Genomic DNA, 22,183 nt, shown 5'->3' on the forward strand with positions numbered 1-22,183 from the left:
TTGTCCCTGGATAGAGAAGTGCATGAGGGCCTCAAAACATTAAGTGTCCATTGTCAGGAAGTGGGTGTATTATAGTATAGCCCTTAGGCAGGGCAGCCAAAAATTGGGAGGCTCCACGTTGTCCCTGGATAGAGACGTGCATGAGGGCCTCAAAACATTAAGTGTCCATTGTCAGGAAGTGGGTGTATTATAGTATAGCCCTTAGGCAGGGCAGCCAAAAATTGGGAGGCTCCACGTTGTCCCTGGATAGAGACGTGCATGAGGGCCTCAAAACATTAAGTGTCCATTGTCAGGAAGTGGGTGTATTATAGTATAGCCCTTAGGCAGGGCAGCCAAAAATTGGGAGGCTCCACGTTGTCCCTGGATAGAGACGTGCATGAGGGCCTGTAAACCTGAAGTGCCCATTGGAAGGAAGTGGGTCTTTTGTAGTATAGCCCTTTGGCAGGGCAGCCAAAAATTGGGAGGCTCCACGTTGTCCCTGGATAGAGACGTGCATGAGGGCCTCAAAACATTAAGTGTCCATTGTCAGGAAGTGGATGTATTTTAGTATAGCCCTTAGGCAGGGCAGCCAAAAATTGGGAGGCTCCACGTTGTCCCTGGATAGAGACGTGCATGAGGGCCTCAAAACATTAAGTGTCCATTGTCAGGAAGTGGGTGTATTATAGTATAGCCCTTAGGCAGGGCAGCCAAAAATTGGGAGGCTCCACGTTGTCCCTGGATAGAGACGTGCATGAGGGCCTGTAAACCTGAAGTGCCCATTGGAAGGAAGTGGGTCTTTTGTAGTATAGCCCTTTGGCAGGGCAGCCAAAAATTGGGAGGCTCCATGTTGTCCCTGGATAGAGACGTGCATGAGGGCCTCAAAACATTAAGTGTCCATTGTCAGGAAGTGGGTGTATTATAGTATAGCCCTTAGGCAGGGCAGCCAAAAATTGGGAGGCTCCACGTTGTCCCTGGATAGAGACGTGCATGAGGGCCTCAAAACATTGTTCCCATTGCAAAGGAGCGGGTCTCCTGTCGTTGTAATGTCCATTCTGCAAAGAATGGGCGAAAAAATTTACCACTGGGGGTATACCTGAAACAAAGGCCTAACTCTTGTAACGGTCATCATGGTGGCGCATGAGGAGAAGGAGGAGCAGTCCAGCGATTATCCAAAGTCCAGAAGTGTGTACCCATGGGTGACTGGAGGTACATGGCAAATTCCCGTTACAAACTTTAAATTCCGCTCTCATTTGCTGGTGGTGTGGTGAAGTCTGGCCCAATCCAACCCTTGTTCATCTTGATCAGAGTCAGCCTGTCAGCATTTTCAGTTGACAGGCGGGTGCGTTTATCTGTAATGATTCCACATGCGGCACTAAAAACACGCTCTGACAAAACGCTAGCGGCAGGGCAGGCCAGGACTTCCAAGGCGTAGAGAGCCAATTCATGCCACGTGTCCACCTTGGATACCCAATAATTGTAAGGCACAGAGGAATGTCGGAGTACAGTTGTTCGAACTGCAAGGTACTCCTTGAGCATCTGGGCAAACTTAGGATTTCTTGTGGCACTACCCCGCACCTCAGGGGCTGTGGTACGTGAGGGGCTGAGAAAACTGTCCCACATCTTAAAGACTGTTCCCCTACCTCTGGCGGATTGGACTTGTGCCTCTCTCGGCTGTACGCCTTGGTTGTCCACTGATTCCTGACCTATGCCGCTAGCGTTTTGTGAGGGGAATGCTTTGCCTACTTCCGTGACTATGGCCTTCCGGAACTGCTGCATTTTGGTTGACCTCTCCGCTTAGGGAATAAGAGACATAAAGTTCTCCTTGTAGCGTGGGTCTAACAGTGTTACCAACCAGTAATGATTGTCGGCCAAGATGTTCTTAATGCGAGGGTCACGAGACAGGCAGCTTACCATAAAGTCAGCCATGTGCGCCAGACTCTTAACAGCCAGGACTTCAGTAGCCTGACCAACACGTTGACTGAACATGCTGTCCTCCTCCTCCTCCTCCTCATCTACCCTGTCCACGCTGAACCGAGGATATGACTGGTGTGCATGTGATATCCTCAATTTGGCCGGAGATTTGCTCCATGTCTTCATCCTCCTCCTCGTCATAGTCCTCCACTGCACGTTGTGATGAGACGAGGCTGGGCTGTGTGTTATCACCCACACCCACTACTGTTTCTTGCTGCAACTCATCGCGCTCCGCCTGCAATGCATCATGTTTGGTTTTGAGCAGAGACCGTTTTAGAAGGCAGAGTAGCGGTATGGTGACGCTAATAATGGCGTCATCACCACTCACCATCTTGGTGGAGTCCTCAAAGTTTTGGAGGATGGTATATAGGTCGGACATCCATCTCCACTCCTCAGGTGTTATGTGTGGAGTTTGACCCATTTCCCGACGGTTTAGGTGATGCAGGTACTCAACAACTGCCCTCTTCTGCTCACATATCCTGACCAACATGTGCAGAGTTGAATTCCAACGCGTGGGGACATCACACACCAGTCTGTGAGCCGGAAGATGCAAACTGCGCTGAAAGCCGGCAAGGCCGGCTGAAGCAGTAGGTGACTTTCGAAAATGTGCAGACAGGCGGCGAACTTTTACCAGCAGATCAGACAGCTCTGGTTATGACTTTAGAAACCGCTGAACCACGAGGTTGAGCACATGGGCCACGCATGGAACATGTGTCAGCTGGCCTCGCCTCAAAGCCGCCACCAGGTTCCGGCCATTGTCAAACACGACCTTTCCTGGCTTTAGGTTCAGAGGTGTGAGCCAGTGATCTGCCTGCTGTTTCAGAGCTGTCCACAGCTCTTCTGCATTGTGGGGTTTGTCACCTATGCAGATTAGCTGCAGCACAGCCTGTTGCCGCTTCGCCGAGGCAGTGTTCCAGTGCTTCCAGCTTGGGACTGGTGTGGAGGGTACAGTGGATGAGAATGCGCAGGAGGAGGAGGAGGCTGAAGAGCATGACATTCCGGAGCTGTAGAGTGTGAGTGAAACACTGACTGAGGTAGGGCCTGCAAACCTTGGTGTGGGAAGGACGTGTTCCGTCCCTCGCTCAGACTGGGTCCCAGCTTCCACAATATTAACCCAGTGTGCCGTCAACGAGATGTAGCGGCCTTGCCCACAAGCACTTGTCCACGTGTCTGTGGTTAGGTGGACTTTGGGTGAAACAGCGTTGTTCAGGGCACGTGTGATGTTTTGTGACACGTGGTTATGCAACGCGGGGACGGCACACCGGGAGAAATAGTGGCGGCTGGGGACCGAGTAACGTGGGACAGCTGCCGCCATCAGGTCGCGGAATGCTTCTGTCTCCACCAGCCTAAAAGGCAACATTTCCAGCGCAAGCAGTCGCAAAATGTTAGCATTTAGAACTGTGGCATGTGGGGTGTTGGCAGTGTATTTGCGCCTGCGTTCAAAGGTTTGCTGAATGGATAACTGAACGCTGCGCTGGAACAAGGACGTGCTTGATGATGGTGTTATTTCTGTGTAGGCAACTGCAGGTGCAGGACCGGAGGAGGCTTGTTCGCAGGCAGCATGGACAGGGGATTGGCTCGCATGCACAACCAGTGAAGACGTAGCAGTGACAATAGCAAGCACTGCTCCTCGACTCTGTTGTACTTCCCACAAAGTCGGGTGCTTGGCTGACATGTGCCTGATCATGCTGGTGGTGGTCAGGCTGCTAGTTTTGGTACCCCTGCTGATGCTGGCACGGCAGGTGTTGCAAATGGCCTTTTTAGAATCATCTGGATCCAACTTAAAACACTGCCAGACTCGGGAAGACCTAACATTTGTACAGGCACCTTGTGTCGTGTTGTTGTTCCGGGGAATGGTTGCCTGACTTCTGCCTGGAGCCACCACCCTGCTTCTTACTGCCTGTTGGGATGCTACGCCTCCCTCCCCCTGTGCACTGCTGTCCTCGCTCTGCATATCCTCCTGCCAGGTTGGGTCAGTTACTGGATCATCCACCACGTCGTCTTCCTCTTCCGCACCCTGATCCTCCTCCTGACTTCCTGACAATTGTGTCTCATCATCGTCCACCCCTTGTTGAGACACGTTGCCAACTTCATGAGACCGTGGCTGCTCAAATATTTGGCCATCTGTACATACGATCTCCTCATGACCCACTTCAACATGAGCTGGCGAGAGGCCAGAATGTGCGAATGGAAACGTGAACAGCTCTTCCGAGTGTCCAAGTGTGGGATCATTAATGTCCGAGGACGTGTACTCAGCCTTGTGGTAGGAAGGAGGATCAGGTTCTGAAATGTGCGGTGCAGTATCACGGCTACTGACACTTGACCGTGTGGAAGACAGAGTGTTTGTGGTGGTGCCAATCTGACTGGAAGCATTATCCGCTATCCAACTAACAACCTGTTGACACTGGTCTTGGTTCAAGAGCGGTGTACTGCTGCGGTCCCCAAGAATTTGGGACAGGACGTGCGAGCGACTAGATGTGGCCCTTTGTTGTGGCAAAATTAGAGCTTGCCCACGACCTCGGCCTCTGCCTGCACCACCATCACGTCCACTTCCTTGTTCCTTGCCAACGCCCTTGCGCATTTTGCAATGCTGTGCTGACGTGTATTCACTAGACTTGGGCGTTATATCAAAGTTTGTGCAAATCGTGCACCTGTACGCTGCCACCGACAGGCACACACGTGCGGTTTTTAAATGCAAGCACGGACGCACTAAGAACCTAACAGGTTTTAGGAGCAAAAATTAATGACGAGAACTCTGACACTATCAGCCACTGCTGACTGACGTGTATTATACACTACACTTGTGCGTTATATAATAGTTTGGTAAAAACGCACACAAGTGCACCTGTACGCTGCCACCGACAGGCACACACGTGCGGTTTTTAAATGCAAGCACGGACGCACTAAGAACCTAACACAGGTTTTAGGAGAAAAAATTAATGACGAGAACTCTGACACTATCAGCCACTGCTGACTGACGTGTATTATACACTACACTTGTGCGTTATATAATAGTTTGGTAAAAACGCACACAAGTGCACCTGTACGCTGCCACCGACAGGCACACACGTGCGGTTTTTAAATGCAAGCACGGACGCACTAAGAACCTAACACAGGTTTTAGGAGAAAAAAATTAATGACGAGAACTCTGACACTATCAGCCACTGCTGACTGACGTGTATTATACACTACACTTGTCCGTTATATAATAGTTTGGTAAAAACGCACACAAGTGCACCTGTACGCTGCCACCGACAGGCACACACGTGCGGTTTTTAAATGCAAGCACAGACGCACTAAGAACCTAACAGGTTTTTAGGAGCGACAATTGCTGAGAAGTCTGACACTATCAGGACTGTTTTAGACTGTGTACACCAGCCCCAGATATGATGAAGGCTGGTATACGGTCACCACTAGGAATGGCTATATACCCTGCCTGCCTGCCTGCCTGCCTGCCTGTATACTGCTACAATAGTCCTGACAAGGACTCTTTTGGTCACTAGCCTGTATTCCATCCTGGCTATACCCTGCCTGTATACAGCAACAATAGTCCTGAGAAGGACTCTGCTACTGTACTCCGACCTGGCTATACCCTGCCTGCCTGTATACAACTAGAATAGTCCTGAGAAGGACTTTTGGTCACACTGTTTGCAGCCCTGCTACGGAAATAGCTATAAAGGGCCGCAAACCTTTCCCTGAAGCAGCGACCCTCTCTCTGCACTGACTGTCTGGATAGCTGTGAGCAGAGCACAGCGCGCCCGCCGGTATAAAGGCTCGGTCACGCTGTGCAGGCCGGCCAATCACTGCAATTCCACAACTAACAGGGCTGTGGCATTGCAGTGGTCTGCCAGCCAATCCCTGCATGAGGGCTGGCTCTCAAAAGAGCGCCAACATGCAGGGATGAAGACCACGAGTACAGCACGAGTATCGCGAGATTACTCGGTCCCCGCCGAGTAGACCGAGTACAGTGATACTCGTGCGAGTACCGAGTAGTAACAAGCATGCTCGCTCATCACTAATTGTTACCCTTTTTCTTGTAAATTTATATGAGAAGTAAAGGGTGTCAGTTTCCAATCCCAAAATATAAGCAGATCAACGTCTGAACACTTTTTTCTGAATTTTATATTTTTATAGAGAAACAATTCACTTTATATAGAATTAGAGTAAAATTTTGAGGAATTCACTGAACTTGACAAATGCAAACAATTAGTGATTCACTTTGCAATGATTGCCTAAAATGGAAGCCAACATGTTTCACATTGTAGAGGATTAGAACCAGAGAAAACTCACATGACCTTGGGTGCAGCCATCCAGTTACTAGATCAAATGGTATAACACTGCCAATAAGAAAAGACTGTCATAACCTATATTTAAGCGAAAGCATATAAAACAATAGGCAGCCATTTTGGTGTGAATCTGGATGGTGAAAGGACATCACATATCATAATTTTTGCACTGAGATGTGGATAGAAAGCCATAATACATTGATAGGTATGTATAAATACTGCGTGTATTAGCACAGCAGAGCAGAACAATTATCATCGATTATCATCGATTTACCATAACCATATACTGTATATTTAGGTCATTTTGACATCACTAAGGCTGTGTTTGCATTAGAGCTTGAAAAGAGTGTCATACAATCCTTGGATACCTCAAAGTATTAGATGCATTTTATCAGGGTGATTGAAGGATTTGCACTTCTTGCAACTCATGGAAAATCTATTCAACACAATCGTATTTTTTGGTTAAATCAGACAAAACTGTCTAAGGCTACTTTCACACTTGCGTTGTGCGGCATCCATCGCATTGCGTTGTGTGACGGATGTAACGGATGCGTTGCATATAGTGTCACAACTGATGCAATGGATCCTGCAAAACAACGCAATCCGTTGTAGCTTTTTTTTCAGTGATAACTCAACTGAGCATGCTCAGTTGTGTAAAGACGGATCCGTCACAGGAATCCGTCAAATGATGGATTCCAAAGGATTCCACCACCATTGGCTTCCATTATAAAAATGACGGAGGCCGACGGAATCCTGCACATTGCTTTTTTGTGACGCTCTGGGAAGCGCAGAAAAACACTACATGCTGCGTTCTTTCCGCCCGGCGGATGCAACACGGCATCGGCCGACGGGTACAACGCAAGGCCTTCCATCGCAATGCATCGTCAATACAATTCTATGGGGAACAGCGCACATCCTTTAACGGATTGCTCGGTTTACCAAAGCGGCGGATTGCGACGGCTGCCAAATGATGCATGTGTGAAAGTAGCCTAATTTGAATTAAAAAACATGATCTCTTCTTTATTGTTCATGTATGTAAATACATAGTGATACATCATGTATGTGACAAAGACGTATGCTTGCAATCAAATTATTTAACCCCATTCACAAATTAGCTTTCTTAGCAGATGTAGTGGAGGAAAAAAAAATAGTAAAATAACATAAGATCCTACAGTTATGTGATCAGAGTCGCCACAGAATGATGTCCTGGTCAGGTGCACTCTCAAATCGTAATAAAGAAGTGTCAAGTAGCTAGATGAGTGAAATTAGTCATGTGATTGTGTGACCTTTAATTTATTGCTTGTGCTATGCGTTCAAACCATTAGATCCATGATGTATTATAATGTAATGACCCAATTGGATAGTTTGTTTTATTTCATTTTCAGCTCTGTATTTTACAGATAGTTTGATGAAGATCTTTTTACCACAATAATCTGTCTTAACTGGATTTTGCTATAAGCAAAAGGATCTTTACATCAAGAAATGGTTGTGCAGGCGTTTAATACATCTGCCTATTGTAGTACATTTGGCAGTGGAGCAATGGAAGAGAGGCGCGTAGACTCACTGTTCTCAGAACCAGGCTTACCCCGAGAGTGGCATGACTAAGTGCCTATTCAACCTTTACCAGAGCCTCTGTGTTACGTCACCACCGGGGTCTGCTCCAGCGACTTCTACTCTGATCGCCAGGCGACACCGTGTTCATGCCGTGGATAGTGCTGGTGATGGGAGAGGAGTCGATGCCAGCGGCGCCGGTGGGCACAGGCTCCACTCATCAATTGGGCTGGGTTATCTTGGGATCTGCAGTACCAATGGCTGACTATAGGTGATGTGTGTCTTCCAGCTGAAGTTACCATCATTCAGCTACAGCCAATGGGAAGACACCACATCCTTCTTAATTCACCTCCTGTCTGCTGACCACTGCCAGAGATAGTTCTAATATTCTGGCTCCTGGTCTGCCCTGTTCTGTAATTCTGGTGTTCTAACTTTTGCTTGTGTTTTGACTACCTCTCCTGCCTGCTGTTTATGTACCTCGCTGCCTGATCCGGATTTGACCTCTGCTACGTTTTCTGATTACGTCCTTGCCTACCGATTCTGTCCCTGTTCTGCAATTCCTGGTTTGACCCTGCTTGACGACTACTCTCTTGGACTGCTGGTAGTGATCTCCAGGGCCCTATGTAATTCCAAATCCCTGTATAGGGGTTAAAGGGTTTCAGGGTTCTGGGGGTCCTTCTTGGTGAGTGGCTTCCCTCTATCCTGTCCATTACAGTCGTCTGAGTCTGTGGATCCAGGCAGGCGTTAGACTATGATAGTGAGAATGGACTTGTTTGATGATAGGCACCAGGTACCACTTCAGGGCAGCTCCAAGATCGGTACAAGGCGAGATGGGAGAAGGGATGTACTGCCATTAGGAAAGGATGTGGAAGAGTCTGGATGTGTCTTTCCCTGGACAGAGCCCTGTCTAGTGAGCATGGCAGTGGGAACAATAGTCCCACTCTAGGTTAAAGACACAGAGAGGATAAAATAGACAGAAGTAAAATAAACAGCAATCATACACTGGAATCCAAACAATTTGCTCTAGTTTCCTCCCTTTTTGTATTGTCTTATACCTCTGTGATTGTGTGCTGTGTGACAGAGTTTTGATTTCCCCGTCCGTCTATTTTTGTGGGTTTACTCTCAATCTTGCCCAGTTCCTCCTGGGTGAGGGGGTATCAGATCAGGGCGATTCAGGAGTAGGGCTAGGAAAGAGACTCAGGCATCCTCACCTTTAGTGGTATCCTTGAGATTAGGGATAGGAAAGGGCCCCCTAGCATGATGGTCAGCTTAGAAGCCCCAGTTTCCTGCTATCCCCATAGTCATCATGACATGTTTTTGGTACTTCGGTACTAGCCACTACACATTAGAATCACCAGATTTGGCTAGCCAACATAATTTGGCTGTTGTTTACTTTGTCTTGGACCCTTCGACTTGCCTATTTTTGCTTCTTCCAAAACATCAACTTCAAGATCTCACATGCTGTCTTTTACATCCTTGTCCTTAGACTGGTGCCATAGATGCCTTCCTAATTCAAAGTTAAACAAAGGGTAAAGTTATTCATTTAACCTGTTAATGATTTTTATGTTATGGCTGCTAGGTGAATATATAGGACAAATCCCATCATCCACGCTGAGCTTCTGACTCCTGGGACAGATAACTTAAAACAGCCCAGGGTTTGCCTTGGGTAGAGAGAAGAGTCTTGTCCTACATACAATGCTATATTTAACTCTAGATTAAATTTAGTTCTTTTTTTGTATACCTTGGTATGCAAATGGTGAATGTTTGATACAGAATAATTAAAAATAGAGTTTAGAAAAAACCTTTGACTTTTGTCTTGATAAAATCAGTGTTTTCTAATCTCCATCAATAATCTTCTGCTTTAGTTTTTGCCTTAGGCAGCCATCATAGCTTGCCTCATTACACAGAGCCTAAATATTCCTCCTAAATTTAGAGAACAGAGGAAATAGTATCAATTTGTACATAACTCAAACTTCTAACCAGTTTAGAACCGGGAATGCATTCATTACAAAGTTAATTGAATTGTAATTGTGCCGCTAACCCACCTTAAATCGCAATCTATACTTTAGTATGTGAAATGATACATTTTCCTGGTGCTGCTACCTTCAGACAGAGTGATCTTTCTTTGCCTCTCATGGCATGCAAATAAGCCAGTTTGGTATGCCAGGGAAGTAAGTGCCCTTAGCACATCTACTTTCCTATACTTGATTTACAGTCTTAATCACAGCAGCCTTCTACATCTCCAAATCAATGTCTCCATATATTTTTGTCACAGTGGTATCTATCTACTTGCAGCTGTTCCTTATTTGCCACATCAGTCTTTGTATCTGTTCTGCAAATTAAACTATGCCTCTCTAATTGAATTATTTATATGCTTAGCTTCCTGCAACAGCTCGTATATATGTACATACATCATGCCGACATTTGTGTACACCAAGAAGAAAAATACGTCACTTTAATACTTGTATATTTGACAGATATACATTGGTGTTTTTATATACATAAAAAAAGTCGGTGGTCTGAAATATTTATTAAAAAGACCTTGAAATCATTGATTAGTTTATTGTATATTGTATATCATTTTAAAAGATAAATTAAGGGTCAAGGTTAGTGATGAGCAGATTCACAGATAACTGGTCTATGGGGACTAGAATGCGGCAATTAAAAATGGTGGGAGAAAAGATAGGGGGATGGGAGTAAGGACACTCTACTTAATGAGGCTCCGGCATGACTGTAACTGCTCCCCCGGCCGCCCATTCACTTTTGGGGCCGTGCATTAAGCTCATTCATATGCACTGCTTTCCCCACCTACCGGTGTCTATAATTGGTTGCAGTCAGATGCTCCCCCACACTGAGTGACTGTGTGTCTGTATCGGGGTATAAAAATAAATAAATAAATGAAAAAATTGTCTTAGGGTCCCCCCATATTATGATATCCAGCACAGATAAAGCATATGGCTACAGGCTTCAGCCCCCAGCCGTGCGCTTATCTTGAAGGAAGAGCTGAGAAAATTGCTGGGATTGTTGCATCTAATGGATGCGACAATTCTGGTCAGTTACAGGCTGCTATTTTTAGGCTGGGGTGCGGCCCTTTAACCATGGGTCTCACCAGCCTGAGATTACCAACCCCCTGTCGGTCTTTATCATGGCTGGATATCAAAATTGGGGGGGAGCACATGCTGTTTTTTTAATTATATATTCATTTTGATACACAGCCAAGATAAATGCACAGCTGGGGGCTGTAGCCTGTAGTTATAGGTTTTATCTGTGCTGGGTATCATAATATCAAGGGACCGTATGTCAAATATTTTATTTATTTGTTTTTACTGTACAGTATTGGCCTATGATTGGAAGTGACAGACACACTGGGGGCGTGTTTGACTGCAATGAATCACAGACATTGGTGGGTGGGGAAAGCAGTGCATATGCATGCATGAGCCTAATGTGCGGCCTCAGAAGTAAATGAGCGGCCGTGGGAACACTGTACAGCCACACTGGGGCTTGGGTAAGTATGAAGTGCTTGCTTCAGTCTTATTTTCTTTGTTTTTCCTTTATATTTTTATTTCCCAAGTTGTCAGATCTGGATCAACACCTGGAATCCCAGGCCCGGGTCCGGCACTCAGGTAAGTTTGAAACCACGTGGCTCCGGACTTTTACAAGGTCAAGGTCTAGTTATGCGCCCTTTTATTATAGTTTGTATCTGCAGTAAAGACTTTATTTTCTACACTACACCTATTTTTTTATAACGCCATCTGCAATGCAAACTCCACTAAGGCCAGAGTTGTATAGGGAATTTTGTAGAACAGTAATGGTGGTCAAAAGCAGAAGATTTGCTCTAGAAATTTCTGACACTGTTCCATACTTCTAAATGGGGTTTCTAAAATTCCATGGGCATGGGCATGGAGAAGAAACAAGATGCAAGAAATAGATATAAAATTACTAAAATTTACACAAACATGACCATTCCTTTACCATTGTGTAATCTTTTAATTACATATTTTCCCCAAATTTGTTTTTGTTTTACTGTATTATATTAACTAGAAGTCATTTTATTTTATTAATTTCAGCAGTCAATTATTTGTTTTCCTTAATGAGGTTGTGCCATGAACGAAGTTCATTTTAATCAATATATCTTGGAATTATAAAAATGTGCACAATTTTATGTGTTAAACAAAATGTTCCTGTGCTGAAATAAGCTTAAAAATTAGATCCTGCTAAAGTGTGTGGAATGGTTGTGTCTGACCGTACAGGAATATAGTCTGATCACACCAGATCTCCTGGGCAAGGGAGTATGCAAAAGAGTATATAGACAGGACAGCATGGGATTACAGCTGCTACTTTTTGTGAGGTAAAACATCTATATATAATTGTCTAACACTGTCTGTCTGTAAAGGAAATCTAGCGTCGCTGATTGGTCGCGGGCAGCTGGCACGACGAATTAGCACTGGCCCAGCAGGCTGGGAGACGCGGCTGCTTCCTATTTCCTCCTCGGCATGTCCCGCCAACCTCTCTGCTCAGTTGCCTCCAGATTGGATGTGGGTGTTGAACCTGTGATAGAGAGCAAATGGAGGGAAAGGGGAAAATTAACAAATGCAGGGGAAAATAATGATTGCGGCGTGATGGCATGATGTGTGTGGGCGTCGGTGGGTGCTGACGCCGGCCCTGTGTATCTAGAATACCCGATGCGCCAGAATCGGGCAACCATCCAGTGTTTAATAAGAGGCAGGAAACTGTTTAACTTCACCAAAAGAATCATCTGCGATCCCATGAGATGTGGTATGTTCAGATCATCTTCCTGCATGGTCAGAAACAGTTAATTGAGGTAATTATGATTTTTACAATTTCTATTAAAATGTATTTTGTTTTGGGACAGCATCTTTAACTAATTCCAGACCACCTAAATACATTTCCAAGCAGGCTGCATTCTACCCTGTATTAGCAAAGTGTCTGCAGGAACAGAAATGTGGCTGTCAGACACAGTCGGACTCCTTCAGAAAAGGGAGGGATAACTGTATGGCCTTGTGCGCACTAGGTGTTTTTGCTGCGTTTTTAGCGGCGTTTTTTACCTCATTTTTATGTTGAAAACGCAGTGACATTGCTTCCCCAGCAATGTCTATGGGTTTTCATAAGTGCTGTCCGCACACAGCGTTTTTTTGTAGTTGCGTTTTTGTGGTGACCACAAAAATGCAGCATGTCAATTATTTCTGCGTTTTTCACTGCGTTTTTCACCCATTGAGTTCAATGAAATGTTTAACAACGCAATGAAAAACGCATATAGCTGCGTTTCTATGACTAAAAACGCAGGTATAAACGCAAGGGGTGGGTACTAAAGTGATGTGTACAGGAAGAGGATTCCTTCTGTTGGTAAACACAGAAGCATGAATCCTCCCGGTACCGTCATCGCTGCGTCCACAACCCGCCCGGTGCCATGTCAGCTCCCATGCGGCGTCATGTCTGGGCGGGAGGTGGATGCAGCGGCAAAAACTAAAGTGAACAGTAAAAAAAAAAATGTCATACTCACCTGTCTGCAGACTCCCGGTGCCATGCCCGCTCCCAGCTCCTGTCCCGGTACTGCTGCTCTGGCTGTGTGCAGTCTCCCTGGGCTCGTACGATGCTTGCAGGACCTGGCGATGGATCACCTGATGCAGTCACCTGACGCATCAGCTGATCATAATTCTCGCGGTTTTGCTGGCTTTTTAGTGCTCGGCCGGCTTAACTTATCAGCTGATCCTGCCGTCAGGAGACTTCATCAGCTGATCACCGGCAGCTCCTGCAGCGATGGGACAGGATCAGACTCTCATCCGATCGCTCCAGGAGCTGCCGGTAATCAGCACATAAGTGAGTATTTATTTATTATTTTTTTTCTACTGATGCATCATCTGATTGTATAATCGGCTTTTATTCAATCAGCTTATGTGTGATGTGATTCACGTCCTTTAACCTGACATCATCTGATCAGTATGCCTTCCAGCAAACCGATCAGTTGATATTGGATCCGGATAGGACGGGGCAGGACCTTTGACCCAGGATTACTGCGGAGGGGGGCTTCTTTATTTCAATAAAGATGGAGTCACTAATTGTGTTGTGTTTTATTTCTAATAAAAATATTTTTCTGTGTGTTGTGTTTTTTTTTTATCATTACTAGAAATTCATGGTGGCCATGTCTAACATTGGCATGACACCATGAATTTCGGGCTTAGGGCCAGCTGATAATATACAGCTATCCCTAACCCCATTATTACCCAGCGAGCCACCGTCACCAGGGCAGCTGGAAGAGTTGGATACAGCGCCAGAAGATGGCCATTTTCTGGGGTGGCTGCGGACTGCAGTTCACAGTGGGGGTGCCCAGAAAGCTTGGGCACTCTGCACTGCGGATTCCAATCCCCAGCTGCCTAGTTGTATCTGGCTGGACTCAAAAATTGGGTGAAGCCCATGTCATTTTTTTTTTAATTATTTCTTGAAATTCATGAAATTAAAAAAAAAAAAGGCTTCCCTATATTTTTGATTCCCAGCCGGGTACAAATAGGCAGCTGGGGATTGGGGGCAGCCTGTACCTGCCTGCTGTACCTGGTTAGCATACAAAAATATAGCGAAGCCCATGTCATTTTTTTTTCTTTTTGGGCAAAAAACTCCTGCATACAGTCCTGGATGGGGGATGCTGAGCCTTGTAGTTCTGCAGCTGCTGTCTGCTCTCCTGCATACAATGAAGAACATATTGAAGAAGGAAATGACATCAGACCTTTTTTTTTTTTTCATCAACAATCGTTAATGGCATTGTGCACTGATTAAAAATGCAGTGAGCAAAAACGCAGCAAAAAATGCACCAAATCGCGGTAAAAACGCATGCGTTTTTGTCACGGTTTTTAGCCGCGGGTGCGTTTTTTGAGACAAAAACGCACATAAAAACGCAGCGTGAAAAAAACACCTAGTGCGCACATACCCTATCTGAACAAGCGTTGTGTATGCAGTATTAAAAAGTGTTGTTGGTGATGCTCCTCCTGACTCATTGGTCATGCAATCACTGGGTCTAGTGAAGTAGTAGGAGCTGCTAGATCCACACAGGCTATCAACCTGCACTTCTTCTGTAAATTTATATATATATATATATATATATATATATTCTCCCAATATGTCCAATTATTTTTCTTTTATAAAGAGGGGAATGACAAGCAAAGAAGCAGAAAGCCCCATATATCATGAAAATAAATAAATTAGGAGTACCAATGGGTTACCATGTAGCCAAAGGTCTGCTGAAAAACCCTGTGCTTGTCATTCTGGATAAGAATGAGAGCCAGAATTTAGCTAGTATCCATCGGAGATCATGATTTTCACTATACACAGCAGTGATGATAGTGTTGAACGGAGATTGTGATTTTCACTATACATAGCAGTGCTTGTGCCCTACTCTGCATAGTACAAGCATTCAAATTATCACAGACTCAAGTTCCCTAAGGGAATTACCAAATACAGTAAAAGGTGAACCATTATATCTATCTGTATAATATATATACAGTACAGACCAAAGGTTTGGACACACCTTCTCATTCAATGAGTTTTCTTTTTTTTCATGACTCTGAAAATTGTAGATTCACATTGAAGGCATCAAAACTAAGAATTAAAACATGTGGAATGAAATACTTAAAAAAGTGTGAAACAACTAAAAATATGTCTTATATTCTAGGTTCTTCAAAGTAGCCACCTTTTGCTTTGATTATTGCTTTGCACACTCTTGGCATTCTCTTGATGAGCTTCAAGAGGTGGTTTTCCAACAGTCTTGAAGGAGTTCCCAGAGATGCTTAGCACTTGTTGGCCCTTTTGTCTTCATTCTGCGGTCCAGCTCACCTCAAACCATCTCGATTGGGTGCAGGTCTGGTGACTGTGGAGAGCAGGTCATCTGGTGTAGCACCCCATCACTCTCCTTCTTAGTCAAATAGCCCTTACACAGCCTGGAGGTGTGTTTGGGGTCATTGTCCCGATGAAAAATAAATGATGGTCCAACTAAACGCAAATCGGATGGAGTAGCATGCCGCTGCAAGATGCTGTGGTAGCCATGCTGGTTCTGTATGCCTTGAATTTTGAATAAATCCCCAACAGTGTCACCAGCAAAGCACCCCCACACCATCACACCTCCTCCTCCATGCTTCACGATGGGAACCAGCCATGTAGAGTCCATCCGTTCACCTTTTCTACAATGACACGGTGGTTGGATCCAAAGATCTCAAATTTGGACTCATCAGACCAAAGCACAGATTTCCACTGGTCTAATGTCCATTCCTTGTGTTCTTTAGCCCAAACAAGTCTCTTCTGCTTGTTGCCTGTCCTTAGCAGTGGTTTCCTAGTAGCTATTTTACCATGAAGGCCTGCTGCACAAAGTCTCCTCTTAACAGTTGTTCTAGAGATGAGAAGGTGTGTCAAAACTCTTGGTCTGTACTGTATATATATTTATATATATATATATATATATATATATATATATATACATATACACTGCGCAATAAAATAAAGGCAACACTTAAACAACAAAATGGTATTTCAGTGTACCCTTTATATTTTTGAGCAGTGTATATAGATATAGATATACTGTAGTATATCTAACATCAAACCATCCCCTTTTTGCCCCATTAAAAATGTAAAAATAAAACAATTAAAAAAATGATTTTAATCTACCAAAATCTAAAATAAATTAATTACACGGGTAAATAATGTAACGAGAAAAAAAAAGCAAAATGCCAGAATTATGTTTTTTTGGGGGGCAGCTGCAATTTTGCAATAAAATACAATTAGAGACAATCAAAACATTATATCTACCCCAAAAAGATTTCAGTAAAAACATCAGCTCAGGCTCAAAAAGAAGTCCTCACACAGCCCCATATCCTAAAACTTGAAAGCATTATGGCTCTTGGAAAATGGCGACACAAGTATATAACGTTCTCTTTCTTCATCTTCCCTTTGCATCAAGACTTTGCACACAGAGTTGGACTATGACATTGCAACACATATGATTAGATTGCAGCAGGCATATGCAGCATATGCCTCTGACATTAGGTGACGTCAGAGGCATATTTTAAGCTTAATACTCAGCACAGAGTGAAAATGGAGGAAAAAGGCATTAAATGCCGTAAAGAAGTTACCGGGGACCTGTCATGTAAAAAAACAATACTATTAACCTGCAGATATGGGGTTAATCGGTAGTTTAATAGCGTCTGAAGCTGCCTGAGAGCCACACTTCTTGGAGAAAATTAACTTTATTCCTCCCTGAAGCCTCAGGCTTTCAGTCATAAGTGTGGCGCAGGCATGGCTTCAGTCACCACTCTGTGCATAGTGAACAGCAGCTGTAGCTGCGCCTCTGGCACTGACTGACGTCAGCTCAGCAATTTTTTACATGACCGGCTCTCTTTAAGAAGAATTGGGGGAAGCTAATCTTAGGACTGGCTGTAGGGCTGCAAGGTGAGTGATATATTTTTATGTTTTGCACCTCTTTTCTGACCGTCTACAAATCAGCAAAATGACCCTTGACTGGCCTCCATTTTTCTTGATTTGCCCTACATTGAATCACAGAAAAATTGCATTCAGAAAGAGACAATTGTTTTGCAAAATTCAAAGTAAATTACCAATTTTTTCATCTACAATTAAAGCTTAACAAAATAATTCTGGAATATTAATGTTATCACAGAGATTCTTCCCTATGGTAAATATTTTTTTAAAAAATCTATGGCCTGCAACTGTTCCATAAAAGCTAATATAATTACATATAAAATATTAATGCATTATACCTTGTATCCTGTAAATATATGGTACTTGTTTTCCTTTCCGCTATTAAAATAGATTACTTGGCCTCTCAATGAAATTCGCAGCCCACTAAGTGTGACAGATCGTATGTTATATGCTTGTTTTCAATACAGATATTCAACCTTGGTCAAACGCTATTGTTCAAGGACCACAACTGGACGTCTTTCAATATGTCATTTAGATTATGCTCTCGGCACATCATCCTCTTAAGACGTTTAGTTTCCAAACTCAAAATTCTATTTTTAAAACTCAAATGTGGAGGAATCAGCTAGAAATGTGTGAAATCGGCTCTTGGATTTCCTCTGCGTCTTCTAAAACACAAGCTCCCCAGGGGAATTCTTCATCTTGCAGTCTTGATTCAATTTGTAATGCATACTCATGTCACAAGTATATATTCCTAGCTGGACTGAAGTCTACTTCTGGGGGATTATGTGACACTGTTTTATGAGATTTAGTGCAGATGGATAGTGCAGATAATGGAGGACATCGTAGTTTAATATACATTTACAGTGGGAGCCATTTGGGCAGATGTATTCTCAATGTCAAGACCAAGGTCCATTTTGCTCCGGTAACTCGCAGAAATCTTCATAGCTATGCATAATTCAAAGTGAAGAATATTCTGAACAGTTCCATTAGAAGAAGTTATTCTTGGTGTCAATGTAAAAACATGAAGACTAGTAATTTTAATTACAATATTGATCAGTGTTTTGTAATGTAGCCAAAAAGCTTATTTGAAGAGTTAAAGCAGTAGCCAATGTTTCTCCATTATCTTATTACTTACAGAAATATTGACATTCCTCTTTTATTGTGTCTGCCATTCTGCAAGTGACAACAGGAAGTGCGGACATATTGGTTGTCATTTCTTAATTAGTTCTTCAGAAGGTAATAATCAACTGTCAATTTGACTGTCAACAACAAAGTGATATTAGTGACCTTCAGTGTCAGACTGGCTATCGGAGATACCGCCAGTAATACCAGTCCTGGCCGCGGTTACCTGCATTGAACTCCGGAGCTCTCACCTGAACTCCAGTGTGTAGCCTGGACTGAACTAAGGGTTTGCAGGACTGAACCGCGAGCGCCGACTGATTCCCCGGCGATTGCGGTTCAGTTCATGACAGCTGCGGACAGGCTGGGCTGCACTCTTGTGCTCAGGTGAGAGCTCCGGAGTTCAATGCAGGTAACCGCAGCAAGGCTTGGTATTACTGGCGGTTTCTCCAGTAGCCAGTCCGACACTGGTGACATTAATTGTTGAGGTGCTAGAAAAGCAATCAATGTGCCTCCTTTTCCTGTTGTAGTCCTCAAAAATGTCTTCCATAAGAAATCCTTAAATATTGCTAAGTAAAAAAAAATTATATTTCGAAAGTTTGTATTGTGCTCTAAATCTTAGTTTACTAATATTTGTCAAATATTACATTTTGAATGCAAAATGGCATATTAATATTTGAATGGACAATTTAATGAGGGACATCTTTATGGACCTGCCCACCAGTATAAGGCTGGGTTCATACAACCTTATTTTCTCTATTTGAGAAAAATTGACCGATTATGCTAATCAGACTCTGATCAGAGTTTGATTGGTGTGGGATCCATTTTTGTCGGAGGTAGAGAAGAAAAAAACAACTTTTTTCATCTTCTCCATTTTGTTAGTCAGTGAAAATTGGACTGCACTCGGATGTCATCGAAGTGCGGTGTGATTTATTTTCACGTCACGCCATTTGATTCTCAGAGGCAAATAGCTCATTCTGCAGTTTTTCTCCTCTGATCACTCACTACAAGGAAAAATTGGACATGTTCACTGTCTCATTACATAACATTGTTTTAAGCGCGATCCATTATTTTGTTTGATTACACTCGAACCAAAAATATGGTTCTCTTCATGAGCCCTAAAGGAAACATGTTGGTTTAGAAGCCTCCGATCAAGTAATCAGTTGAATTTAAGACTCTAGGATAGTTGGTGCTTTAAATATCTGAAAACTATGGTGGAAAATATCGGTTTTCACCAAAATTTCCCAGAAACATATAAATAAGGCCAAATAGTATTAGAAAAAAACTCAACAACTTACTGTATATGTACTATAATAAATTTAGAAAATGTTTCTAAAGGTCTAATATCAAATATTCTGCATCTCAACACTTTACCTTCCCATTGAGGAATAGTCATCGAAAGTGTTTTTTTCCAGATTTGTTTTTTATATTACTGTGCTTTGTGAAAGCATTTACTCCCCTTGGCATTTTTTGTGTTCTACTACCTTATGACCTGGAATTTCACAGGTATTTTTGAGGGTTTGCATTAGGTCATGTAAAGAACGTGCCTACAACTGTGAACATTTGGTTTGCAAACAACAAATAGGACAAAATAACTAAAATCTTCACTGTGCATAACTATCACCTAAAGTCAGTACTTTGTAAAGCCTTCTTTTGCGGCAATTACAGCTACAACTCATTTTGGATAAATCTCTATGAGCTTTCCACATCTTGCCACTGGGATTTTTGCCTATTCCTTAAAGCAAAACTGCTCCAGCTCCTTCAAGGGAGATTGTTTCCTCTGGTGACCAGCAATCTTCAAGTCTGACCACAGATTCTCAATTGGATTAAGGCCAGGGCTTTGATTAGGCCACACTAATACATTTACATGTTTCTCCTAAAACCACTTGTGTGTTTCTTTAGCAGTATCCTGAGGGTCATTGTCTTGTTGAAAGGTGAACCTCTGTCCTAAGGCCCCGTCACACACAACGAGATTGCTAACGAGATCGTTGCTGAGTCACAGTTTCTGTGATGCAGCAATGATCTCACCAGTGATCTCGTTATATGTGACAACTCCCAGCAATTAAGCCCCTGCTATGAGATCGCCAGTCATTGCAGAATGGTCCGGACCATTTTCTTCAAAGGCAATGTCCTGCTGGGCAGGAGACATCACTGTGTTTGACACTGTGTGACATGGTCCCAATGAACGCCGAGATCGTTATACAGGTCGCTACTGCGACCTGTATCATTACTGTGCCGTTGGTAAGACCTGATTGTGTGACATCTCACCAGCGACCACCCAGCGACTTACCAGCAATCCTTATCACGTCGTATTGTTGTTGGGATCGCTGGTAAGTCGTTGTGTGTGACTGGGCCTTTAGTCTCAAATAACTGACAGGTGCAGAGAAAACCTCGCATCACCTCTTGTGGGTGCTCTGGAGAAAAATGAGTCAGACAATAGTCTTCAAATAACTGACAGACTGAAACAAGTTTGGTACTACCACCAACTGCACAAACTACAGATATCAGTAGGAGTAGTACCGCAGGACTTATAGGATCCTATCTGGGGGGGGACCTTTCTACCTTATTACACATGTCTATCTATCATCAGCTAACCTGCTCAGCCAACTGTATGTAAATCATCATATTTAACCTTATCCTCATAGACACACTCCGTCTTACCACACTTTTTTTTATTACCTATTTTAGGCTACTGATACCTCGTTAATACCTAGCCGCATGCAACGGATTGTCTGCTACCTCAGAAATCAATCCCTTTTATCTATTTTCAGGTAGGCAATTCTGTGTTGGTTTCCAAGATACCTACTAGTCTTAATGGGATTTTGGGGAAACCATAAAAGATTCCTATGCTTCAATAATATTTTATTTACTAGTACAGGAACTTTGCGGATTGGCATGCCTATCAGGATTCTATAGCCAAAGGCAAAATTCCTAAAATCCCAAAGGTAATACATATTGGTTATTAATTATTTTACATGTATTCATTCCTACTCTATTTATATAACCCCCCTTTTATAGTAGCTACATTTTGGAACGTATCTACTAAATCAATTGTACTGACTTCAATTAGTACGACTGCTTACTCTTATGTAGTTACTCAATTATATACAGTATATATACTGCTCAAAAAAATAAAGGGAACACTTAAACAACAAAATGGTATGTTAGTGTTCCCTTTATTTTTTGGAGCAGTATATAATTGTACTACAAAATATTTCAACAAAAATTGTAATGTAACAAAATAGGTAAAAAGCCAAGGGGAGTGAATACTTTCACAAGGCACTGTATCGTGCAATAACTGTAGAAAAAGACAAGAACCGTACCTCCAAAAATTATACTTTGATCTAATGCCGCCAGGGAAAACTGTATATATCTGAACATGAGGCTCTTGGTTTAACATTGTATACACTGTATCTTGCATAAAAGTGTAATTTAAAGCTCTTTGTGCCCCAATGCAAAACCGTTTCAGGGTCCCTCAAGTACAAAACTTTATTTGTATTTTTGGTTTCCTCCTTTGCAGAGGGTATCTTTAGTGTCCATAAGGCTACAAAGACTAAAATGCTACTGCAACCTTTGCATCCCTTTAGCCACTCAGTGGGTCTTAGCTGTTGATAACTTGCTAAACTACAATAGGTATGTTATACAGTGACGCCTTCAGGACCTGGCGATTTTTTTTGCATTTGTGATTTTCTTTTTCCCTTTTTCCAAGAGCCATAACTTTTTTATTTTTTTCAATGGCATTGCCATGTGAGGCTTGATTTTTTTTTTTGTGTGACAATTTGTAGTTTTGAATAACTCCATCCATTTTGCCATAAAATATGTTAGAAAGCAGATAAAATTTC

At 43.2% G+C, this 22,183-nt stretch overlaps 1 protein-coding gene across 3 annotated transcripts in view; it reads left to right on the plus strand.

Moving 5' to 3' along the window:
• The window catches only part of WSCD2 (WSC domain containing 2), a 685,960-nt gene that overhangs the window by 63,114 nt on the left and 600,663 nt on the right, over positions 1 to 22,183 (plus strand). The window contains exon 2 of one of the 3 annotated variants that reach the window (XM_075324018.1): positions 21,030 to 21,112. The exons of the other annotated variants lie outside the window; for them this stretch is intronic. The gene's annotated coding sequence lies outside the window, so the exon portion shown is untranslated. The remainder of the gene's footprint in view (positions 1 to 21,029; positions 21,113 to 22,183) is intronic. 3 annotated transcript variants of the gene reach the window in all.

Source organism: Anomaloglossus baeobatrachus, chromosome 1 (assembly GCF_048569485.1).
Source record: "Anomaloglossus baeobatrachus isolate aAnoBae1 chromosome 1, aAnoBae1.hap1, whole genome shotgun sequence".
Lineage (NCBI taxonomy): Eukaryota > Metazoa > Chordata > Amphibia > Anura > Aromobatidae > Anomaloglossus > Anomaloglossus baeobatrachus.